The 27,252-nt window shown below is 39.4% G+C and overlaps 1 protein-coding gene across 5 annotated transcripts in view; it reads left to right on the top strand.

Moving 5' to 3' along the window:
• The window catches only part of PAG1 (phosphoprotein membrane anchor with glycosphingolipid microdomains 1), a 156,907-nt gene that overhangs the window by 55,357 nt on the left and 74,298 nt on the right, over nucleotides 1-27,252 (top strand). The window contains exon 4 of one of the 5 annotated variants that reach the window (XM_030553338.1): nucleotides 9,785-9,904. The exons of the other annotated variants lie outside the window; for them this stretch is intronic. The gene's annotated coding sequence lies outside the window, so the exon portion shown is untranslated. The remainder of the gene's footprint in view (nucleotides 1-9,784; nucleotides 9,905-27,252) is intronic. 5 annotated transcript variants of the gene reach the window in all.

Below are 27,252 nucleotides of genomic sequence, written 5' to 3'. Positions count from 1 at the left end.
TTTAAGGTCTGATATCACAGGCTGTTCCAAGGTAAGGAAGGCGTTCCACTGAGGAGCTGGGAATTTCCCTTTCGATGGTATAAATTTTTTGTTTCTATAACAAAGTCTAAAGTCACAACATTGTAATGTATATAAAAGTTGTTATGGCTCCAGGATTGAATAGTGTTCATTTTGGGCCTTTAACATGCATAATTTTTAAGGGACAATTAAAGACTGAGAGCAAATTTGTCCTTGTGTAATGCTATTCAGTTCTGTTGGTTTACCCTAAGAATGAATTTGCATTGGTATTTCAGTCTTACCTCTGAATTTCCTTTTGTTTATGTGGTACAATTGTCATACCTTGATTGCAACCTTAACATTATCTGACCATAATTTGTGGTTTAATTTCTTTATTGTAGTCAAAGGGGAGCCGTTGATATGCTATTGAAGTGGAAATATTCTTCAGAGCCAGTACTAGAGTAGGGAAGGTATATGTTGGCATGCTAAATCTGCATTTTATGATTGCAGTTGAAAACAGGGGAAATATTGGTTCCTATCAATATACCATCTTTTGTTTTTAATCTTAGTTCTATTTAGCATGCTGTCATCAGTGAATTTTTTAAGGTTTAATATTCTTGTATTGTATCAAGACTGAGTGATATTCTTAATAAACATTCACAGCATATACACTTGGCACCTGTTCCTGAAGTCCACGTCTAACAGAAATCCACATTAACTTACATGAGCTCTTTGCCTACCACAACCTTTCTTTCTAACTGTGGCAGTAGTAACAGACTAGAACTATACATTATTTTTCTCCTGTCTAATAATTGCCCTGTGGTAATTTATAAATGCTTTGCAGTGCTGGCTTTTACAATAGCTTAGTAGTAATTCTTAAAATTCTTTCAGCAGGATTCTTTACATTTAGGATGTAGTAAAAAATCTGGTAATTGTTTGTTGTGTAGCAGGAGAAATCACTATTGAAACGTAAACCCTTGGGTATAATCAGGAGGATATTTTGCTACAAGTGCTGCTACATTATGGCATGTAAAATTTGGAGCTTTTTTCTTTTAGACAGTCATCTTCTACATCATACATTGCTGTAACCATTTCCAGAATTTTTGAAATGGTTGTTTTCCAGATATGCATTAATATTGACAAGAGCCCTTATTTCTGGTTCATAGTAGACTACATTTTTCAGTATGGATTTAATTCCACCAGGAATCAGGGTAGTGAAATGTGCTGTATGGCAGCTGGCACAACAGCATTTTAATTCAAATAATAGAATCCAGCTGGTGGGCAGTTGACGGATTTTTGAGACAGACATGACTTAGTACAGATCTTCCTTATTTCTTTAATAAAACGTATTATCCTGGCATATTAACCAAATGTTGATGAAAATACCAAATGTGCAGACCCAGTAGAAGTAAAACTGATTATATGAAATCATTAAGGGAATTACAGTGGGGAGAAAATGTAGTTTTAAAATCATATGAACGAAATGTATGCAAACTCCTCTCTCATGTGCACTTCACAAAATTACCTCTGATTTGCAGATATACTTGTGATTATTTGATACAAGATCTTCTTTGCTGAACCCATTGTATGTAACCCTCACTGCTATTCATCTTTTTTAACTGCCTGCTGTTGTCACTGGCAACCAAAGACCCTTCGAGGTAGATGTTAATTTCTATGCTATGGCTATGCTACAGAATAGTGACTTAAAAGTGATTAACTCCAACAGAAGAATACATGCCTTTTGTATGAGCATTCTGTCAGAATATTGTTTAACACAACACTTTTCCAGCAATGCCTGTTTATATATTACTTAAAGCTGTAACTATCCCATAGAATACATTTAAGGAGATTCTTACTGGCATATAGGATTGAAGATGATGTGACCCTCATACTTTGTAATGGTGCTGCATAGGTTGCCATACTGGAAACAGATCAACAGATGCTACACTTTTCTGATGACTTTTCTTGTGAATTTTGATATACTACCTAGAATAAATAAGCAGCCATGACAGGAGACTCATTCTGACTCTATCATATTTCAATATTATAGAAAGAAATGACTCATACTGCTGAAAATAATAGTTGATATTTTTTCAATACACTATACATCATTGTCCATTTCTGCCAATGTAGTTAATTTATCAGTGTACAGAATCTGCTAATGGCACTTCAGACAGTTCCAGCACCCCTGCTGTGTTGCTGTTATTTGAGTGCTGACTGTGTTCAGTGCAGTCCTAACGTGAATGAAAACTGTAGGTCAAATCTTGGCCTCACTGGCAAAATTTCCATTGACTTCAGAGGAGCCAGGATTTCATCCATGGTCTCGTCTCTGCTCTGCTTACAATTTAAGGCCCCAGTCCTGTGAAGTGCTGATTGCTTTCAACTTCCATTGCAGTCAGTTTACATTTGAGGGAACTCCAGTACCTCACAAAATCAAGCCCTCTGTTAAAGAAAGTGTGATACACTGTGTCCAATCCTGCAAACTCTTATTCTCGTGAATGGTCTTTACTCCATCAAACTGTTCCATTGAAATCATTTCCAACCCCATTAATGAGGACTTCTCATGCCAGTACTAAAGGGTAGAAGGATCAGCCTCATCAACATTTATTAAAAATACCTGATATATAGGCTGAAATTTCATGTGGTCAGAGTTTTGTTTTTAAATAACAGTTTTTAATGGTAGCTTTATCTATTCAATATGTCGTGTGTCACCATTGAAAGGCTTACAGAAGGATCTGAATACACTGATTGCTAGCTTTAGCTCTGGTAATAATTTAATTTAGTTATTTATTACAGCTCTGTTCTGTTAGGGCACCTTTCTCTAAGGGGTGAAATAAATGTATTTGAAAACCCAAACCAAATGTATCCTGATATTTCAATAAAAGTCTTGGAAATGTAAATAATATTCATCAAGTGTATTTATTGTTTTATTATTTCCAAGATGTTTTTGTGATCTTCATGCTTTCTGACAATATTATGCTGGGGAGATGTGTATATGATTTCTTTAATTAGATCTTTATTTGGCTTGTCTGTTTCCCTGGTATATAAATGCCTTCTTGAAAGGATAAATAATGTAAAAAACCTAAACAAAACCCAAAGTACTCCTAATACTTACATTTTGGTAAAGGTGCTGAACACTCAGGAAAGAAATCAATTATTTTGAGTTAAGAACAGGGATATAATGAGGAGTTCTGAAATTAAGAAACTAAGAAGAAACTAAGTAAGAAAGGGTAAAATATGGACTGAATATCAGGAAATTTTCATGATCTTTGAAGCTGTGAAGCAATTAACCTAGGAAATATGGACATTCATTCACTTTTGACATTTTTAAATTATCCTCTCCCAGTCTAGAAAAGGGTGTTGTGAGGAATAATTCTACATTTGCGGGGAGATGGACTCTGTACACTAATTAGGTATTTTCCATCTTAGAATCATTTAGAGAATCAGAGATGTCAATCATTTTGCAGCAAACAAAATGAGGCTGTGATGAATGTTATCAATACAAAATGTTGGTTCCAGTACACACATATTGTTTTGAGTTGAAATGTATATATTTTCACTTGGATTTGTTGGGTTAAATGTGCTTGGGGCAGCAATGCACATAATAAGTTGGTTTTAATGAAACCTTATTGGACTGGCAGTATTTATTTCAATTAATACTGCTAGGTGGATAACAGTGGATTAAGCATTAGTCATGCAATTTATGTCTGAAGATAACAGCCCTTTCAAAACTGACTAATTAAGCAGCCTATTTATAAAGTAATCCAATAAGTGTTAGAATGATTGGTACTCTGTTCTTGCAGACAAATAAGCTCATGTGTGACACTGCTTACACAAGAGAGACAGGGAGATGAGGGAATATCTTTTACTGGACCAACTTTTGTTGGGGGAAGATACAAGTTTTCAAACTACACAGAGCTCCTCTTCAGGTCTGGGGAAGGAAGCAGAGTGTCTGGGACAAATTGTTAAACAGAAGAGGTGTAATGCGTGTTGGAGGTGATCGCTCTGGCCGAGCAGTTGGGGGTTAGATTGTTGTTTGAAGTGGGCAGTGAAGTGTAGCAGGCAGTGTTGTGTGTTAGAAAGGGTTTGTAATGAGCCATATACTAGTGTCCCGTTAAGTCCATGGTTTCTGGTGTCTAGCAGAGTTATGAATTTAAGTTCCCAGGGTTGCCTTTTGAAGGAGCTGTGCAGTTTTTGTTTGGGGGCAAATATTGAAAGATCTCTTTGTGAAATGAGTCACCCACGGTGATAAGGTGTTCTTGTCTTTTATCATTTTTCTGTGTGACTTCATTCAAGAGTGTAGTGATTATCTGGTTTCACCCACAAAGCTGCTATTGGAGTGATTTGATGCAGTAGATGAGATGTTACTCAGTATGAATCATCCCATTTGCTTCACATGAGTAGTTATGTACTTGCTTACTTGTTTATGGTATTTGGGCCTAAAACAATAAGCACTCAAAAGAACTCATTAAGACCCTGATCCTTCAAACACCACATGCTTAATTTTTCTAGCATGAGTCATATCACTGATTTCAATTTTTTTGATTTCACATGTAAATCAGGAACCTCCTCATATAAAGAAGAGAAGGCAATCAGTCTTCAGTACAGCTTTCATGTTGCTCTGTAAACAATTGGCAAAAGGAACTCAAATGTTCTGCAGGCGACATCCTTCCCTGAAAACAGTGTATGTTCCATCCAGGGTGATGAGTAGCGTGAAAGTGCTCTCAATGGGAACCTCCACTATGCTTCAGAGGTTGTTTTTGATGTGGGATATACAGAAAACACACCCACCTGACAGCATTTCAGCGGGGTTCCTGTTTGTCCTTGGTTTCATTTAGAATTATAACAAAGTATTTGAGCATCCATGTATCAGTCTCCTCTAAAGATCCACCCCCATTGCTAATTTTCATGTATGTTTTCTTAGGACTTATCTACACTTACAGTGCTGCATCGGTGCAGCTGTGCCCCTGTACTGCTTAGTGAAGGCACTCTTATGCAGATGGGAGAGCTTGATGGGTTAGATCACAAAACCCCCCTTGGGAGCTGCCACCTGATGAGCCCAGACTACTTCTACCCCTGCTTTCTCAGGACTCCAGCTCGGGACCCCAGCACCCTGTCTTGCTGAGCCAGACACTCCCGTCTGCTCCAGCACAGACCCAGGGGCTGAATTACTTGCCCCAGTGCTGCAGGTTTACCTGACAGTAGCTAACAGAAGTGTTCCTGTCTTTAACACTCAGATGCCCAACTCCCAATGGGGTCTAAACCCAAATAAACCCATTTTACCCTTTATAAAGCTTATACAGGGTAAACTCATAAATTGTTCACCCACTGTAACACTGATAGAGAGATATGCACAGTTTTTGCTTCCCCAGGTATTAATACATATTCTGAGTTAATTAATAAGTAAAAAGTGATTTTATCAAATACAGAAAGTAGGATTTAAGTGGTTCCAAGTAGTAACAAACAGAACAAAGTAAGTCACCAAGCAAAATACAATAAAATGTGCAAAGCTATATCTAATTAAACTGAATACAGAGACTCTCATCCTTAGAGATGCTTCAGTAAGTTTTTTCCTCAGGGCTTGTCTACATCAGAAAGTTGCAGCGCTGGTGAGGGAGTTACAGCGCTGCAACTTTGAAGGTGTACACATCTGCAGGACACCACCAGCGCTGCAACTCCCTGTTTGCAGCGCTGGCCGTACTCTCGTTTTGTCTCGGGTGTAGAGGATCCAGCGCTGGTGATCCAGCGCTGGTAATCCAATGTAGACAGTTACCAGCGCTTTTCTTGACCTCCGTGGAAGGAGGAAGCCTCTGGTAATCAAGCTGGTTTCCTTTCCCGGTTTGCTCTCTCGGTCCCGGAGCCACCCAGCAAACCGCAGGGAAGGAGACCTGCTTGCTCGGGGTTCCGGGACCGAGAGAGCAAACCGGGAAAGGAGACCAGCTTCGCCGCGGTTTGCTCTCGCGTTCCCGGAGCCACCCAGCAAACCGCAGGGAAGGAGACCTGCTTGCTCGGGGTGCCGGGACCGAGAGAGCAAACCGGGAACGCCGCGGTTTGCTCTCTCGGTCCCGGAGCCACCCAGCAAACCGCAGGGAAGGAGACCTGCTTGCTCGGGGTTCCGGGACCGAGAGAGCAAACCGCGGCGTTCCCGGTTTGTTCTCTCGGTCCCGGAACCCCGAGCAAGCAGGTCTCCTTCCCTGCGGTTTGCTGGCTGGCTCCGGGACCGAGAGAGCAAACCGCGGGGAAGCTGGTTTCCTTTCCCGGTTTGCTCTCTCGTCCCGGAACCCCCCTTGAAGCCGCCCAACAGCGCTGCAGTGTGGCCACATCTAACACCACTTGCAGCGCTGGTTGCTGTAAGTGTGGCCACTCTGCAGCGCTGGCCCTATACAGCTGTACTAATACAGCTGTAACAACCAGCGCTGCAAAATTTTAGATGTAGACATGGCCTCAGACTGGACACCTTCCAGGCCTGGGCACAATTCTTTCCCCTGGTGCAGCTCTTTTTCCAGCTCAGGTGGTAGCTAGAAGATTCTTCATGATGGTTCCTTCCCTCCCTTTGTTCTGTTTCACCCCTTCATATGTCTTTTGCATATGTCTTGTTTACTCTCTGGGTTCCCACCCCCTCCTTCTCAATGGAAAGACACCAGGTTAAAGATGGATTCCAGTTCAGGTGACATGATCACATGTCACTGTAAGACTTCATTGCCCACTTGCCAGCACACACATATACAGGAAGACTTACAGGTAAAACACAGCCGTCTGCAGACAATTGTCCTGGTTAATGGGAGTCATCAAGATTCCAAGCCACCATTAATGGCCCACACTTTGCATAATTACAATAGGCCCTCAGAGTTATATTTCATATTTCTAGTTTCAGACACAAGAGTGATACATTTATACAAATAGGATGATCACACTCAGTAGATTATAAGCTTTGTAATGATGCCTTACAAGAGACATTTTACATGAAGCATATTCCAGTTACATTATATTTACTCATTAGCATATTTTTATAAAACCATATAGACTGCAATGTCACAGAGACTGCATACCATATACCAAAACCATATAGACTGCAACGTCTTCCATTAGTGTAGGTACTCCACCTCCCTGAGAGTTGGTAGCAATGTTGATGGGAGAAAGCCTCCCGTCGACATAGCACTGTCTACACTGGGGGTCAGGTCATTATAACTGTGTTGCTCACGGGTGTAGAATTTACAGACATAAGTTGGTATTGTAGACCAAGCCTTAGAGAGTGAAAAATTTGCAGACTTACCAAAGATTTTAATAAGAATAGTCAACAACTTATTCAAACATATTTTCAATATATGGAAACTTGTCTACAAAAGAAAATACTCATGTTTTGGCTTTAGCTTTCCTGGGAGTTCCAATAAATAGTTGTTTTGTTTTGTTTTTCTCTGGAGATTTTGTCGGTGTTTCAGTTTTTCCCCCTTTTAATCCTCTTGTTTTCTTATCTCATATAATTTATATATGTGTATAATATTCAGCTGTTTAAGTACATGAACACATACTGGTCTTTGATCATATTTTCCTTCCTAACAAATGGAATTAGAAGTAAAATAATTTGTTTTCTATCCACTCTTGAGTTGTGTAAATGCCATTCATCTGCTTATCAGTGTGTGTTGATAGGGACATATGATGTGGCATATGTGATTAAGCTAATTCTGTCTTTAACTTAATAGAATAGTTCACACTAAACTTAGTTGTTGGTGAGCTGAATAAGAAATTATGATTCTAGGCTTAGGGCACATTCCCATGAACTGAGTTAATATGAAACTGTGTTTGTTCAATACAAAAACAAAAGGAGAGGTCCCTGTCGAGTACTCCATGAAGAAGATGTAGCCCCAGGTATCTGCAGACTTTGCAGTCCCACTATGTCCTACTTCCCCTGGGTCCTTCAGTGGAAGCCAGGCTGAGAGCGGGAAATTAGAACTTCATACCGGTTCTAATATGACTTCAGACCAATCCTGCTGTGAAACTTAATTCAACAGACTTGGCAAAATGGTAAGAAAAAACATGACCTGTGAAACAACCAAAGCATTGTTTCTCGCAGTGTATTACATTATCTCATTATATTACATTATATTATCTCAATATCTTTGTGATGTAGATTCCTGAAATTAACTATTATAAAGATGTTTTTTTGATCGCTAATGTTCTCTTTTAATCAGAGAGGCCTATCATGAAAGCATAAAGCTGGCTAGTGTGTTGTCCAAGCTATCGTTGGGATACCTGCAGTAACTTCTTACTATAAACTACATTGACAAATATTGTTACTGTTGTTGCCTGTCTGTTGGGCAGTAGCAAGTGTCCAGGGGGTTGCTGATCATCTTCCCCCTGGAGGAGAAATAAGTGACATGTATGGGCATATTCTATGTGTAACTTGTTTTACTTATACATCCATCCATCCTGAAACAAAGGTAATCAAACAGCAGGCACCACTTAAAAGGGCATCCTATATTACTCTCCCTTTGCCCCATTGCATCCCAAGAGCTCCAGGAGGTATTATAGTCCCCCTGGGATGATACACCCACATTTGTTCCCAGTGCATAATGTCTAAATGGCATAGTGTAGCTCATAACCACTCTGAGCCTCAGGCTGTCTCTACACCAAAAATGCCTGTTGCTATAGGTAATCCACCTCTCTGACAGGCAGTAGCTAGGTTGACTGCAACTAGCACTGTCCATACTGGGGGTTAGATCGGCTTGGATTTTTCATACACCTGAGAGACATAGCTATGTTGATGTAACTTTTTGGTGTAGACAAACCCTCAGTTGCTCTCATGTAAAACAGGGATAATGCTTCCTTACCTCACAGAGAGGTTGTGGGGATCATTTTTAATGTATGTGAGTTGCTCAAACTGTGGTGATGAGTGCATAGAAAAAGTTATAAATAAATCAGAGTGATCATTTTTTTAATAATCCCCAAACATAAGTGTTGTTGGACATTATTTTCATCTATTGGAAATGGAATCTGTTTAAAACTAACACAGATCCTAAAGATCTTTATGGGGATTTTTTAGTGCATTGGTCAGTCTTACTGGGTAACTAAAAATGTTACAGAAAATTGTATTTGGGAGAACAATGAAAAATAGGATGTAGGAGAGAAAAATCCAGCTTGGCATAAAAAGAACAAAACCTTAGACTGAAAACCTCTATAAACAGATGCACATTTTTATACAGATATCATATTCTTCCAATACAAAAAATAGTTCAGCCACACACACAATGAATGGTATGTTCACAAAGACACCTTTTATGTGTCCCACTTTTACTAAACCAAAGGTGATAAATTTCAGGTGTAACCAAAAGCATTATGCATGTATAGTAAAAGTGTCTATTTTGGAATTGCATTACACGTAGATTCAGTGTTCTGCTTACTTTAATTTCCCCCCTGTTTTTATTTGAAAAAGCCCCCACAGAGTTACAAGGGCAAATAGCAGGACACCTAAAAGAGTTCTTTAATGTTTGATGGCAAGATGTTCTCATAATGTTTTATGCGCATTTAAGTAGGATAAATATTAAAGGATAATGCTATACACAATATTGAGGTTTTAGAGAGGAGGCAAATGGGGACTTTTATGGCTTGTGATGGAGGACCTTTTATATAAGTGCTTCAGAAATTAGATTAGGGTGTATATCACATGAAATGTTCTCTCAATTGTGCTGTAAATTTAACTGCAAGGTTCTCTTGAAATGAGCTCCTGTGGTCAGCGAGCAAGAAAATCAATCAGTGGGCGCCTTATCACTCTTTTCTATATCCTTGATAGGTCTACAATTAAATTCAGCCTGAAAGGTCACAGTGTGGGGTATACATCAACCTCCTACTAACCCTGTGTGTGATACTGCCACTGAGAATGAGTTAATAAAGACATCAGTTGGAACTGCAGGTTTGTTCTCCCTAACTCTTTTTATATATATTATATATACACACACACACACACACACACACTTTTCACTTCTAATTATACCTTTGTGTATTAAGTTAATAGATTTCTGCTGAGAATTCCAATGTAATATTCAGTTGAATACGCAGCTGAACTCCACATTTGGTTGGTAATAATATTTAAAGTAACTTTATAATTAATATTTATACCCAAGTACATCAGTGAGTCATGATCATGACTCATTTTCAGACCATGATGATGTTCGCAGCACGCAGCAGCAGGCTTAATTTCCAAAGGTACCAGGGTTTCTGAAGCGCTGTTTGTATTGCACACGGTTGATCCAGATGGGCAAAATGCAAGTTCACTCACTGAGTGTTGTGCAAGTACTTTATTATTGAAATGCATACAGACCTTTTTTAGAAAAATAGTGGCGAAGCTATTTTATGTTTTATCTGTATTTTGGTTTTGATTGGGAAACCTTACATTATACAGAAAGTGAGCTACAAAAGGACCTGTTATCTATAAAATACAGTGCAACATGACATTCTGACTGTTAATGAATGCAGTCCAGGGACATGCCAGAGAAACACAAAATCCAGCAATCTTTTCCCAAAAGCCAGATGTGTCTTAAGAGATATTGTCAAACTGGTTCAGGTCTGTGGGAGTTCCATTCTTGAAACTTTCCCTCACAAAAATGGTTACTGTAGACATCTCCCTGCTTGGCTCAGACACCCATTTCCAGGAGTTCACAGAGCAAGGCAAATGGACTCCCAGGAGATCTCTCTCCATATTAATAGTTTCAAACACAGAGCAATCCAGCACACTTACCAGTTTCTTTCCAACATCAGAGATCTCTCTTTCAGAGTAATGCTGGACAACAAGACTGCAATGCGTTATATAAATTGCCAAGGAAAAGCTAGATGGCAGTCCTTATGTTCAGAATTTATAAAAGTATGGAATTAGTGCATATCCTGTCACATAGAGATCTCAGCAGATTATCTACTGAAGCTACAGAACATCATAACAGAGTTGCTGAGCAGCTATTTCTGTCACAACCATAAGTGGGAGCTGAATGACACAGTATTTCAGGAGATTTGTGTCACCTGGGGCTCTCCGGAGATAGATCTCTTCACGACTCTGTTCAGTGCAAAATGCAATGCTTTTGGGTGAGTCAGAACTACCTGGGAGACACCCTCCTTACTGCCTGGCCTCATGTCTTACTCTATGCTCACCCCCAATTCCGTTGCTCCTCAAAGCCCTGAACAAGCTGAAACAAGAGATTGGTGCCATCCTTATAGTATGATCATGGCCGAAGGCAGGTATGGTTCCCAGATCTAGTTCACCTATCCCTGTGACCACCCCCTCACCTTCCTCTGACAGCGGACCTCCTCACTCAGGAATCAGGCACCATGACCCACCCCAACCTCTTGTCACTTCACCTGGAGGCTCAGCTCCTAGATGGCTCTCTGGCATAGAACAGGATTGCTGTCCGGAGGTCCAAATAGTACTACTGAATAGTAGACAACCCATCACAAGGAAAACTTACTTGCAGCTGTGGAAACATTTTCATATTTCCTCCTCACACACATTCTGGATTACCTGCTAAATTAAAAAAACAGAGATTTATCAAAGAGTTCAATTAAGCTTCACCTGGCTGCCATTACAGCATTTCATTTCCTGTGCCCCAAATGACAGGTTTTCTGTTTTCACTCACTCAGCCACCAAAATATTCATTGAGGGTCTATCTAACTTTTTTCCCTCACATCGGAGAACCTACTCCACCATGGGATCTCAACTTATTCCTCAATAAATTGAGGAAACTCCTGTTTGAATCTGCAGAACTGTTCGCTGCTTTGTTTGTCCTTTAAGACCTCGTTCCTCATAACAGTCACCTCAGCCAGAAGGGTTGGAGAATTAGGAGCACTGGTGGCTGATCTGCTATACGCAGTGTTCTGTCTCGATAAATTGACTTAAATAGGAAACAAAGATGGGGACTTAAAGTCTCATCAGACTTTCACATCAACCAGGTAATTCAGTTACCAGTGTTTTACCCCAAGCCTCACTCCTCGAGAGAGGGAGCCAGTCTCCAAACTCTGGATTTAAGAAGAGCTCTTGCCTTCTACCTTGATAGGACTAAGTCCTTCAAAGCTTCTTGATGATGTCTTTTGATGAAAGAATGAAAGGGCATTCGATTTCCTCCCAAAGACTGTTGAAATGGGTTCAGGATGCCTTTGGGGTGTTCTTCACCTAGGTTGATTGCCCATTCCACCTGAGTTCAGTCTACTTCTCTGGCATTACTAAAGAACTTATCCATCTTGGACATTTGCAAGGCAGCCGCCTGGTCCTTAGCACTACACTATTGTGCATACTTCCAGGTCTAACACAACCTTTGGTGAGGCTGCTCTTCAGACCATACTAAATCCATATCCTCAGCACGACCTCCCTAATCAGGAATAGGTAACCAGCAGACAATGGGTTTCTCCTCAGCGTGTAGCTCTAAAAGGTTGGGGCCTGAGATTGGAATTTTTATTCACCACCTCAAGTATTTCCTAGGAACTCTACTCAGCTTTGTTTGTCCCAAAGTTTCCTTCTTGTCTGGCACATTATTTAGAATAGTCATTTGAAGCTCATTGCACTTCCCCAGGCTTACACTGGTCATGTCTCCTCCCTAGAGAAGTTACATACTATCCCACAATAAGACATAAATATTGCATTTATAATACAATGGACTCCAAAGCTACTTAGAGTTAATTCAATAAGATCTCTCAAAGATATTGCAGGAAATTGCCATATCTGTCACAGCATGGAACTAGGAATTTAGGAAAATATAGGGGACAGGAGAAAAGCAACTGTGAACAAAGTCCCTAATTCAGTACAGTTAAGCACAGGTATAACTATATTAAGTACATGGGTAATTCAACTGAAGTCAAAGTTGTGCTTAGGTACCTTCCTGAATTGGAGTCAAAAGCCTTAAATTTAGTCCTGAGTGAAACTAATTTGTGTGTGTGCGTGTGCATGTGCGCGCGGGCATGCCCTTTCAGTTGTCCAGGCATATATATACTGCTTTGATTAACTCAATAACTGTTGTGTTATGCTTCAGTGAAGCATGCTCCCACCAGCAATTCTTATAGGATAGTGTTTCATTTTCTTTTTAAATAATCTATTTTGGTGATCTATGTTGTGGGCAGAGCATTGTTTGTTTGGATGCCGTTTTAATGTACTCTTCTGGATAGGGACAATGCCCTTAGTGAGTCAGAATCTGTGTGCGCAGGCTGGATGTGGGGGAATGATTGCTTAGACCCTGGGTCAACCTAGAAATAATACTATGGTACTCTGGACAACTGCAATTTTGCCCAATTACGAGGTACAGCAATATTCAGATCAGACTTTGTGCTTAGTTCTTCTCCCCTCTTATTTATCACTACTCACATTTCTTTGCTGCAGCTGGTGCTTTGAAATAAACACCCTTTTCTGGATTTCAGGGTAAAGCATCTGCCATGCTTTTTAATTTACTTCATAATGAAAACTCAGAAGTTTGGGTTTCACAGGAAATCCAGTCCTTTTTTTAAAAATCCATTTACAGTATATGCTGGTAGCCATATTTCTTTAACAGTTAAGTGAAAGAAACGAATGCAGATGACAGTTTTCTCCAAATACAGCATGCAAGTCTTGCTTTCTGGATCAACCATATTAAGTAGTAGGGTTGTACCATGTGTAATAAGTAGCAAAAGCATTTGCTTCCTCTTCCCGCAAAAAATGAGATTAAAATATTCTCACCCCGTGTGTGTCTTTTACAAGATTTCTCTACTCCATCCCCATAACCCAGAGCTATTCCTATTTATTAAAAACGTGTAACATGTATGAATAATGTCTAAGATGTATTTTAATTACATTTTCAGAAATGCATGGAACTGATTCTTATTTCACTGGTATTAGTCCAAGGACTTCACATCCTGATTTACCCTGTTGTGAGATCCAAATCAGGCCCCCTATACCAAACAATAGCAGAAGTCAGTACCATAAGAATAAGTTTACTGTACAAAAAAGAGTATGCTAGATAGAAAGGGGGAAATGACATAAGCGTGTTATTCAATCAAGATTTAAGGTAGAAATCCAAAATTGCACACTTCACAAAAAGCAAGAGCTTAGGTTAAATATTAGACACATCAGAAGGAGGCTTTTCATCCATTCCTGCATGCCCCCAGTGCAGTCCTGACTGAGAGAGATCTGGAGATAACAGTAATATTGTGCACATATGTAGTGGAGGAGAGCATGGTAGAGGTACATATTGAGATGTGTGCATGTCAGAAATCCATCACACATGATAATATAGGTAGTTGTACCATTATAGAATTGGTGCTTTGTGCGTAAATGCTTTCCTGCAGTGTTGGATTTTTCTAGTGCTATGTTCACTGCTGGGAGAAGAAGGATCAAAACTATGGGCACCTTCTACAGAGCAACATGTAGTTTTCTTGTGTTTTATTACTCAGCAAAATGACTTCAAAGCTACACCCCAGTCGTTTGGCAAAGCTCTCAGTCCATAAGGAATGAAGCCTCTCCAAGGAACTCATTCCACAAAAGCAGCTGAAAGCATAGAAAGCAAAGAGCCTTATATTGTATTTTTTTTTCAGGTGTTATTTTAATCAGCTTTATGGGAGTTCTGTAGAATCCAAAGTGAATATTTTTACAGAATTACTGACAGAATCTTGGGGTCTCTAGCCAATTAATCCCTGATATAACTCCATTGAATCTGACCTATGTTTTCTAGTCTGCAAGAGTTTCCTAACAAACAATTCTGTGTGTAGTTCTACTAATGTGACTCAGCAGATGGGATCCTTGAGAATACATTTATTTATGGAAGATCAATGTTTTAAAACCAATAGGACTTAGTATTTTTGCCATCAATATTCTCTCTCTTCCCTCTTCCTTTGTATGCAGTTATTTTTTGGTGTGTGCATTTTCTTAACATGAAAGAATTCAAACAAGCTGACTCAACTGTTACTTTGTATTGCCAATATATCTAAGGAAAGCTTATGTACATTAATTTATGTTTGCTGGGATTCATGAGTAAGGCTACATTTTAGTCACAGGTATTTTTAGTAAAAGTCATGGACAGGTCACTGACTGTAAACAAAAATTCACAGGCCCGTGACCTGTCCATGACTTTTACTAAAAATACCCACCATGACTAAAACTTGGGTGGGGGAGCTTGGGGGGGGGGGCAGTCCAGGGGAACTGCGGGTGGTGGGGGAGGTGGCCTGGGACCCCTGGCCCTCCGCTTCCTAGGAGCAGCAGAGGGGCCATGCCAGTGGGAGCTGGGGAGCCCCCCACTCTGAGGTAACATCACCACACACTCCCCAACCCGCTGCCCTCAGCCTGCTCCCACACACCCAAACTGCTGCTGCTGGCCCAGGGGCTGCCCAGCTTGGGCAGCCCCTGGGCCAGCAGCAGCCGCTGCAGAAGTCACAGAGGTCAGGGAAAGTCGTGGAATCCGTGACCTCTGTGACAGACTCGCAGCCTTACACACCTTCTAACATCAAAAGCAATAGTACAACAGCCATAAAGATGTGCCAGTGTGTGAAAAGCAGAAGTAATTAATTCCCCTCTTCTCTCCCCCTTAGCTAGAGGTAATGATTGGTTGGCAGCAACAAAGCAATCACTGTTACGTCTTTCATTGTACATGGCATTAAAAATGTGTACATGTTCTGTAATTATACACCTTACTGTATAGTCCTGTGGTTAACTACAACTTGAAAATTATATAAAAATAATAAAATTGGTATAGTGTTATAGTGAAAGTTCAAGAATAGTGTTCAAAGGTGACAGTGAAATTTATTAAATTAACATTTTCAAAAATTTAATCGAGATAATTACAAGTCTGGTTCAAATAAAGGAAAAATACACTACTTTTAGTAGTGGATAAAGTAATGACTGACCTTATCCTTGTCCCATATTAGTAAGGAAGGCAGAAAGGAATACTAGCTTGCTCAGTTATGCGATGCAGAGTGATGATGGCCCTCTGAAATTGATTGTACAGCATAAAGAAAACCAAAAAAACTCTGATCCCATTTGTTGCTGCTATTATGGCTTGGTGAATGAATGGTAACTTTTTATTGCAGGAAATAATGGAATCTTTGCCCTTTTACATTGATGTACATAATAAACTTTTTGGTAATGATAATGGGGCCACAAGCTATTGCCTAACTCTCTCACTTTTTTTTTCATTCTTTTAGTTAAATTACTTTAGTTTACAGCCATTGCTTCAGGCCACAGTAATTTGGAACTTCTTAACGGCCTCCAAAAAAGGATTTTTTCTTCCACACAGTTACAAGATAACCACATGGCCATTTTTGTCCCTTGAAATAAACATAATAAGATTATTTTTTATATTACAGAAAAGTGATTTCTAATCCTCATGTAAGAGAGAAGTCTGCTGGTGGTCAGGTTAGAGATAAGAATTCACAATGACCATCTGTATCAAAATTTTATCCACAGTAAGTTTAAAAAAAAAAAAAGCTGGTTCAAAGGCTCAGCATTTTTTTCATAGCCAGTGTTGTTTCAAAGGGGTTTCTTCTTGGTTCAGCGACTCAGGGAGGACTCAAAGATGCTTTCTGAGTTCATCTAACTCTTTACCTTTTCATAAAATTTTTCATCATGCCACCCGATGCATCAGATAAGAAGGCTCCAGCTGTTGTGAGACGGATTAACGGAATATAAATGGTTGTCATCTCCCATCTGAATTTGTTCACATTGGTAGAAAAATTAGCAGGCTCACTCACAAAATATGAACTTCTTATTTCTCCCCCTAAAATAAGATGGGTAATGATATGGTTTTCTTTGCCCTTGATTCAGTTCCTTCTACTATAAACTGTAACTTGACGAAAACATTTCACATTATTTAAAAAGCGAACAAAAACAATAAACTGAGCCAGATAGAGAAATAACTTTAAAAAAAGCTTTAGAAAAGTGTGAACTCTTATATTCTTCATTGGATGCAGCTTGAGCCCTTCAGAACGCCTGTGTTCCTGAGTTTCATCCCAGATGGGGGAATATATTTACTTGACTTTACGAGTGATTCTTGCTTAGGCTATGCTATGACCCCATTTGAATTTGGTTTCTATGAACAGTCAAATAGTCAAGGGTTTATTTGCATTAATACTCATGTAAAATGAATTTTAAGCTTATATGCTTGAGTATTCTCACCAGAAGTAGTGTACTGTATATGGTTTAGGATGTCTTGTGGTATCACAGTGGAGCAGTGTTCTCAAAACTCCTTGTGTTGATCCTTTGCAAAGAGGCAGTGAGATGGGTCTAGGAAGGGTTCGGCTACACCCTTTGCAGCTATGACTGCACAAGCATATGCTATTACTGTGTGTGAATATGACTAGATGACATTTAAACTCTGCACCTAGCTAATAAATTTTGCAGCAGCCTAATTTTTTATATGGGAATGATGCCTTAGGCAAGACCTGTGTCATCCAGAGACAGTAGTGTGTGTCTTCGCGTGGATGTGGGTGTTGCGTAGAGCATTGTGGGTGTTACTGGAATACTGCTAATAATAATAGAAGATGTTTCTATTCCAGTGGTTTGTATTAATGCTGTAAAGTCCCTCCAAGAAAATCTCCCATCCAAATACTGACCTAACTTGACCCTGCTTAGCTTGTAAGGTCTTACACTGCTCAGGGTAGTAAAAGACTAAACACCTAAAGATTGTGTTGCAGACACAGCTATATCTTAGACCCCTTTTGGTCTCCTTCGATGCACCCCTTAGGTGATAGGCCTGGTTTCCTGCATCCTATTGTGGGTGGAACCCTTTGGTCCAGCTACTCTTAGACTGGTTCTTAGGGCTGCAGCATTCCCTGTTTCCCAATCAAGTTGATCTGACAGAGCCAATTTTGTCTGGCACTTGTCCGCCCTTTTCCTCCAAGGACTTATGATAGCTGCTGAGTAAAGTGACTCAAAAGCAGGAATTTCAAAACAAAGCAGCTTTTAATTACCAAGGAGAACACAGTACCTGGAAAAATGGGTTAATGCAACTAAGAGTCCTATATGCATATTTCCCTACCTAAGCTTAACTTCTCTATATTCATATGTCAAGTAGATCCAGTTTATTCCCATCTCTGTGTTGGGAGAACCACCCTGCTTGCTGCAGTCCCCATCAATCAGTGCAGCTTCAGTCTGCCGACAGCCCCTACACTTTTCTAGGCCTAATGTTTGGTATCTTACTTTCCATCCTAGTCTTAGCCTTGGGACAAGTAAACCATTCTCATCCTGCCTGGAGGCAAGCAGGGGTTTTTCCCAATAAACAGCTTTTCCATTATTTCCTGCAGGACTCTTCCCTGTATCATTGTTTCACCTTTCCTGCTTTGTTCCTGTAACAATCCCTTTTGATCTAACTCCTTAGCAAGTAACCCATCAGAAACAAACACAGACACTTGCACCATATTCATAAAATAATAATACAGATATTTCCCAGTTCATTACAGGTTGGCATAAGTAAGTCTTTGCACAGACAGAAATTGATGAGAGTGCTTCTGTCTCATTTTCATTACATTTCTGGATATTTCTTAAATGATTTCTTACTACCTTCAATGACCCTTGACAACACAATTCCAGTTCCCATAGCAACACCTGTTGATGGCAATAATACCGCAGCACTTCAATAAGCCTTCCTACCCCAGGTCACGCTATGCCAGCATGCCAGAATTGGGTTCAGTGTACAAGATTCTCTTTCTCCTCTTTTCTAATGGATGTCATGTCTGGAATCAGTTCCCCTGATTTGTGCAGACTGATTTCGAGAATCATAGAATGTCAGGGTTGGAAGGGACCTCAGGGGGTCATCTAGTCTAACCCCCTGTTCTCACTCTTGATTACGGCTCATGATACAACTAGTTATATGTGGTCTCAATATGCACCAGCAAGATATTGTATTGAGTCACTATTCAGGCTCTAAGATTTACATATGTCTTTTGAATGAATCAATGAATGAATGAATGAATGAATTTTTTCCGAATGTTCACATCACTGAAGAAAACATTCTTTAGACTCCTTGTAATCTTTCCAAAAGTGCAGTAATTCTACATAGCTTCATAGCTTCACGGTCTATTTAAAAACATTTTAAAATGCATTCAAGAGATTCTTTGCAGAAAGTGAGTGTAGCACTAGATACTGCCATGAATGTAGCTGGTTTTTTGTTTTTGTTTTTTAAGTAGCTCAAGTCCCTTAGTTGCCTACTGCCTATTTCTTTGGTATTTGCTTCCCAACAGAAACATTCAAAGCAGTGCTATTTAAAAAAAAAAAGTCTCTCACTTTGCAGAAGTGTTTACAAGATTCCATGTGGCTTCCTCTTGGCAAGAAGTTCATTTGCTGTTGACACGTAACTAAGCATCAAGATGGTTATACGTCCTGTTGGGTCTACAATATTTTATTTTTCTCTTTAATGTTCTCTCTTCTCACACATTTAACTAAGAAGCTTTAAGTCACTTGTACTTTTTTTTTTCTGGTGTGCAATTTATAATTGTGGATCTTTTCCACATTTATTATTTCTTCCTTCCCAGTTCTGCAGTGAGACATTTAAAGCTTGTTCAGCCAATATGGTAAGTTCCACATTCTGACAGATGGCTAACTCCAAGCTGGTGTTACTTTCACACACACTCTTGTTTGTTGGAGTCCAGTGTTCTGTTGTTGTTGTTTTTTTTTAAATAAGGCATGAGGGAGACTGGCTGAACTGTTCACTTTGCTGTTTTAAGATTTCAAACATTTAATTCTAATTTAATGTATAAATTAATGTAATTTATGTAAATTTTTGTATGGCTAATCTCTAATGAGGAGGATAGCCATGACCTTTCTAAAATCTTGTATTTATATTTCTGAAAGTTCCAGCCGTATGGAGCTCCTGAGCTCTATGGGTAAGAAAGAAAAGCTGAGTTCCAAAGAAACAAAAGCAAAGCTTTGTGAATTGTAAATAAAGTGTACCAGTTTATCTCTAGATAGCCCAAAACAAAAGTTCTAAAAACTGTTCCAGTCATCTCAATGGGGTATCAGCTTTAGCAGTTTAAGGCCCCCCAGTCCTGCATGAAGCTTTGTGTGGGCGGACCTATGCATATAAGCTTCTATTAATGGCATGGGTGCAGGGTCTGGCTGTGCGAATCTCAGTGCAGCGTTGGTGCCAAAATATTGCCCTCACTAGCTACTTCACTACTTATAACTTCAGCCAATCTATCCAGCTACCCTGTTTATCCCAAACTGTCTGCAACCATTTCAGATGCTGGAAGCTCCGCCTTCTGCTTCACCAGCTGCCAAAACCATCAACTTCCTTCATCACAACTTCTACAATACATATGATACATCTGATAAAATGTTTCCACTCTGAAAACTAAAAATGGAGGGGCTGCGATAATTAATTGCATTGAATATTACATTAAATAATAAAAGGAATACTTCACTGATTGTGTTATTCATTTTCATATTTAATTCCATAAAAACTGCAATTTTTAAATTTACCTGAAGCTGCCACAGAACATCCAGACTGCTGTGCTGGAATCCTGCAGAATCCAGAAGCGTCTGATTGCAGCATTTAGGTCAAGTTTGCCTCAGAATATAAAGGTTCTTGGCTACTATTACAGTGCCCTGGCTTGGCAATGGATCCTATGTAAATATATACTAATGGCTGCATATTAGTACTCTTCAGTTTAAGTCAGAATTACTGTTAACGTTACATTTTTTATTTGCTAGGGTGATTTATGTAGTCCTTAGATGAGTAGGAAATGGTTTTCCTGTCCTGTGAAAATGTTTGAAATTTCTAAAAAATTTCCCATCCCACATTATGACAAAATCAACATCTTTCAGTTTGTTTTGAGAAATGAGAGAGACTTCCCCTTCCCCCACCCCCAATAGCCAGGTGTGTACAGTAGTCATCTAGAGTGTGGGAAACCCAGGCTCAAGTCCTTGCTCTTCCTGATTCTGAGGAGGGACGTAAACCTGTATTTTCTCCGTCGTGAGGGGGAGGGGTGCCTGAACCACTGGACTATTGGCTATTCTGGGTCCATGCTCTCATTTTGACCAGAGATTCCTCTCTTGACCTGACAAATCTTCCCCAAAAAAGTTTTTTTGAAACTGATACATTCCTGTAAAATGTTTTGGCAGATGAGCTGCCATTTTTTGATGAAAAAGCAGTTTTTCTGTAAAAGGCCCAACCAGATGTCATCCTAAGCAAAGCTCTCTGGTACAAGTTATTGCTACTCCTGTTCTATTGTGTGAGGATTCAGGTACTGGAAGGATGATTTTCCTGTATCTGCCTTTTGACATAAGACATCCTTGTCCAACTTCCATAGTACCTTTGAATGGCTTAGTGAGTTCACTGTTACATGTTACTTGGCATGTCATATTTTAATAGAAACTCTGAATGATGTTCATAATTTTCTGAGGGACTTCAGAGTATAGCAACTTCCATAAAACTGTTCTATGCATTGTATCAAGGGCATTTTGGAAATATATAAAGCCGTGATTGCCATTCAATTGATGATACATATGGTCTCTATTTGATCTATACATGATTTCTCCTGTCTGAACCCTACCTATTTTTTTCATAACCTCGAATCTACTCCTTTCTATATTCTATCTAGAAGTACACATGTAAATACCTTACCTGAGATAGACAGCAATTGAATGTCCCTCCAGGTTTTACGCTGACTGAGCTTTCCTTTCTTTTTCAGCTTCACTATGTAGTAGAACTTCAGAGTTATGAACACCTTGGGAATGGAGGTTGTTGGCAACTCCGAAAAGTTCGTAACTCTTAACAAAACATTATGGTTGTTCTTTCAAAAGCTTACAGCTGAACAACTTTGAAACTTTACTATATAAAAGAAGAATGCTGCTTTTGACCAATTTAATTTAAATGAAACAAGCACAGGAACAGTTTTCTTACCTTGTCAAATCTTTTTTTTTTAATTTCCCCTTTTTTTTTAGTACTGTACTGTAATTTTTTATTTTATTTTATTTTATTTTTTGTCTCTACTGCTGCCTGAGTGTGTACTTCTGGTTCCAAATGAAGTGTGCGGTTGACTGGTCAGTTCATAACTCTGGTGTTCATAACCCTGAGGTTCTACTGTATGACACATCTTTCTCATTTGTTTGGTATTTTTTCTTCTTCTCATATCTTTTTGTAAGAGGCCTATCAAAATGTCTACAGTCTTCTTCAAGTCTGCCTTAAACTTTGTTGGAATGATATCTGGATCTGGTGCCTTTCCACTTTTTAACCATTATCTGTCCTTTCTACTTCTACTCTTATGATAGATCCTAGTTCGACATCTAGATCATCTCCTTCCTCTGTATCTGGGGGATTAGCTACTATCTCACCATTCAGTGGACTTACGTCTGTTTGACCCAACTGTCTGTTCAGTTAGTTACTGTGGATTTACATTGGTGTAAACGAAAGCAGCATTTAAAGCAGTAAAAGTGTTACAGATAGAGTGTTGGTAATGGTTTTCATAAACATTTTAACCACACTTTATACCCTCTTTAGTGAGGGTCAAACCATGTGCAGCTGAAACTATTTTCCAATAATTTTTATAAAGCATTTCCTAGCATAGTCTCTTGTGGTACAGACAAGGCATTAATGTACTGTTGCTTTGGCATACATAGGAGATTTATGTTGTTTTGATTCAGCGATGAATCAGGCAGGAGCTATCCGATGGTGTGAGTGGTATTGTTAACACATTAGTTAGTAGGAGAGCTGGAAGCTGTGAGCTGGAACAGCTGGGAGAGGAAATGAAGAGAAATGCAACTGAAATACATAGAGGTAGACAGCTTGAAGGAGAAATATAGACAGAGAAGCACTGAGGGCAAGACAGCCAAGGAGTGTTGGTAGAGTGCCCAGGTGGCTAATTTTTGACTGGAAAATCTGGTCGAAAAGGGGACCTGACAGGGAAAGAGGCAGGACAAGAGTGAGGTCTTGGGGGGAAAGAGGCAGGGTGGGGAAGTTCCAGCACTCCTGCTGGAGTGTCCAGTTTTTCAATATTACAAAGTTGGTAACCCTAAATGTTGGTTGCATTTACAGAGGTACTTCTAAAATCATAAGGCTTGTCTTATAAGTGTGTTTTCTTTGTTGTATTGTATTATAGTGGAGAATTATAAGGGTAGACTTGTCTGGACTTAACATTCCTTCAGTAGCTGAAGCTACTCCATGATTGATAGTGATGGAGCAAGATTATGACGATGATATATTTTGTGTACTCTACTTAATTAATTCAAAAATAAAAGTCAGAAGGGGAGAAAGCCAATACTATGTCTGATATCAGGATTCCTGACATGCTTTGGAAAGAGCCTTTTCCTATAAATGTTGCAAGCATTTTTGCATGATTAGGCCAGCTCTTCTTCATCTGCCCAGTTGGTTTAAAAATAAAATGTTTTCATTGTATCAGGCACACACATCTCCCCGATTGTAAATGTAACCGCAGTTTTCTGCCCAGATTCTCCCAGTACCAGCATGTGATCATATTTGAAGGGAAGTTAAGATTTTCTTCCTCATCACAAAACAATCACTGATTTATCAGAGACAATGGTCAGAGTCCGTTAGGGAAAGCTCACAGCTGTCTGCAGCTGTTCTAGCATATTTCTCTCAGAAGGGCCCAATGTATATTGAAAAGGAAGAAAAACTTAAATGAAATACATTAACAACTGTTGGGAGAGAAACCAGCATGAAGAAGAATTTTGAACGCAACAAAACTATTTATGTAAATCTGCTAGAGTTATACTAAATGACAGGTATAACAACTGATAGCAGTCTTTGTTCCTTTTTGTTTATGTTGAGTTTACTGGTGCACTGGAAATAAGAAACTGCTTTCTTGCATCCTGCACTGCCATGGTTATAAGACTTCAAAAACTCTTCATGGCTCAGTTGGTTGGTCTCAGAATAGGGCTTCCACCATCAGCATTCTAGCCATCTTCCCTTCCTCCTGGTCAGGCCTCAAGCCAAAATTGTGGGTGGGAAATAGGAGTCTGCTTCTGAAAACCAGAGCGTTTTTGTTTTAAATTGTGTCTCAGTGCTTTAAAGGTGAACTGAAAATGTTTTCTTTTCCAACCCTTGCCCATATATCTATGTCAGTTAATTCCCCTGTCAATGCGGGATTGTCCCCCAGAGTACATTCTCCAGTGGTTTGTCCAGTCCCCTTTGCTTTGTGCCATTTAAAAGGCCATCCTATACATATGGAGTCATATCCCTGTTCTAAAAAATCCCAGATGTTCCAGTGGCCATGTAGGGAAGTGACTGAGTATGGTCACCACCCGCCAGGCAGGCTTGCTTTCAGTTTTTCAGATGGAGTGAATCACAGAGGGAAAAGTGTAGCTTGTAATGACACACAAACAGCAGGTAGCTGGAGAATTCATCCACTGAAATGAAGAGGATTGGATAGATGAAAGCTTCTCTGTGGCAGTCTGTCTCAGATTTGGTTTGGTTTGCTGTATCTATTGCACTGAAATTACTAGAGAGGCTTAAGTGATTACCATACAGAGCCCCCATCTTACATGGCTGTTTTTTTTATGTCAAAGGTTGATACAAGGGAGTGGCAGTGAATTTCAGGCCTCTGCCTCTCTACAGGAGTCCCCAAATTCCTGACATGCTTTTCAAGATGGATTTTTTTGAAACCCAGTTTAGGTAACAGTTTTATTGGCAGAAGCCAGCCTATGTGATTAGGGCATAACCTTTAAAAATCAAAACAGTTTTTAAAGCACTTCTTTGAGGCTTTTTTTGGCAACTATAACAAAAATTTGCTCTGTCCACATTAACTGCCACTTGCTGGTAAACGGTTCCATAAAAAAGTTGATTTTGAAAACCATTTCAAGTTTGGGGACTTTTGGAGCGTGGATGGAACCTCACACTGTCCTGTCAAAACCTGCACTGGACCGGTATGACTCTTCCAAGTATAGTTAAAATTGCTACCCTCTTATTAACAAAAATCTGGGTCGAAGGATCTTCTCACGTATTCCAGCAGCTCTCACCTACTGAAACAGTAACTGTAATATTATAGATGCTCCACATTTGAAACTACTACACCTCAACCTCAATATAATGCTGTCCTCGGGAGCCAAAAAATCTTACACATTATAGGTGAAACTGCATTATATCGACCTTGCTTTGATCCAACGGAGTGCACAGCCCCGCCCCCCCCCAGAGCGCTGCTTTACCACGTTATATCCGAATTCGTGTTATGTCGGGTCACATTATATCGAGGTAGAGGTGTATGTATTTTATAATTGTAATTGTAAGATAGCATTTTGCAAGAATGGTTTAGAATTAGATTCAGTGGGTATAGGAGCCTGTATCATGGATTGTTTCATTCTCTATATCCAGGAAAGACTGCTTATTAACAAAATATACAAAAAAAGCTTCAGTTTGCTTCAGATCCCCCTAAGCTATTTTTCCCCTTGCAAATCCCTGGTTTTCCTTGCAATATTGGGTGGCAATTTTTAACAGACCTATGCCTGTCCAGGTTCAGCACTTAAGTGTGCTGTAAACAGTTTATACAAAGAAACAATCCCATTTGTTTGTAAGATGACTTATATAATTGGTATATTTTCCTGTTCAAGTATTATTAAATTCTAATAATTACCGCTTACATAATGTGAGTGGCTGAGTTCAAGTGTTTTGTGTGTGACATTTTTGCTGACTACCGGTGATATGGCCTCTGTGCTGCACCAGTCTTGGTAATAGAGCAACTACAATTAAAATAGGTCTGTCAGGATCAGGATTCAGAATAGCAAGCCAGCAATTAGAGGCATGATGCAGAACAATCGAAACTGAGTGACAGAGTAGTGACACAGGTGATTGATGAGTGAAAAGGAGCAGTCAAAATTCCAGGGTTCCTTTTCCTGCAACTACTAACGTAAGTCTTGTCATGGAATGACAGGAAAGTGTTAATCTCATCTCCTTATGACATTTGTCATTCTAAAAATTAAATACCTAGTTACGCCTTTTCTGGTGGATATCTTACCAGATACTAGTATATCAATTCCATTTCCAAATTCTTCTGTTCACTAGTATTGGCATATTATTTCTAGCTCACTTTAATCAGATCTGACATTTTAAAAAAAGCATGATTCCCTTGTGCTTTTATAGCTTGGCAATTTGATTTGGATAATCAGATCTGGTCCATATTTCCAACTAATTCAAGAGAGTTCCTTCTGGTTAGCCATGACAATATGAGAAAATGGATAGCTTTGCAATATTTTAAGCCATTTCTAAATACATTTGAATGTCATGAGTCCAGAGAGAGATTTGATTTGAAATCTAATTAAGGAGTGAAAAACAACATAAAAAAGCCCTACTCTGTCAAGACCTTCATCCTGTTAAATGAAACAGAGCACAGCACTCTTAAAATGATACAGCTGACTGAAGAAGGCCATAGGGGGCTGTAAATATAAGACATCCTATGTTTGTGAAGATTGATTTCATTCTCCAATTTTTTATGAATTTTTATTTTAATTTATAAAAATTAGCAAGCTGAAGTTGAGGGTAGATGGTACCAAAAAAATCAAGGGAACAGCAAGCAGATTTGTAAAGGGCTATCGGAAACATACTGACTAGCAGAGATACTCTCATCTATTGTGACTATATTTGTAAAACGACATCAGGAGTTCTAAATATCTGATGCTTAATGTGCTTCTAGTTCATAATTACAATAATGTAAATCTGCATGCACTACAACTTTACATTACCAATGGGCAGTTCAGAAAATATCTATAGCCTTGTAATACAGGATGTCAGGATACTACACTGGGTATGTTACATTACAGACACTATCGTACCAACATAGCTAGGTTGGCATAGTATTTTCACAACCCTGACTTTCTCGATATGAAAACACACCTTTTAGTAGTAAAGACATAGTCATAGGGTATGTCATTAGTAGACTTTCTTACCTCAAGTTAATTGATTGCCAGTTAACTCAATGTGCATAACAGGTTTGTTAATGTAGGACCCTCCCACACAAACAATGGAGCCTGTAATAAATGTAGACTGTGTCCACACTAGCCCTAAGGCACATGTCAAGATTCTTGAGTTAATTGGCGATCAATTCTGTCAAAGTATGGAAGTCTAGCAGAGAAGACAAGCCCCTATTTTCATGGTTAAAAAAGCCCTTTGCTTCCCAGAACCCTTCACATCTTTCACACACCTAACCAACCAGCCAGACTATCATCTACAGTTCCCTCTCCACAGGTGTGCCTCCCAGCCCAGATAGACAAACATGGGCTAGCTTTGCTTGCATGCTAAAAATAACAGTGTGGACATTGTAGCATGGATGGTGGCATGAGCTCAGACCCAGGGAGATTTAGTTAGATTTTTGTAAAGGTTT

Source organism: Gopherus evgoodei, chromosome 2 (assembly GCF_007399415.2).
Source record: "Gopherus evgoodei ecotype Sinaloan lineage chromosome 2, rGopEvg1_v1.p, whole genome shotgun sequence".
NCBI classification, from domain to species: Eukaryota; Metazoa; Chordata; order Testudines; family Testudinidae; genus Gopherus; species Gopherus evgoodei.
The sequence above is the reverse complement of the archived record's forward strand: the minus strand, read 5'-3'. Positions and strand labels throughout refer to the sequence as shown.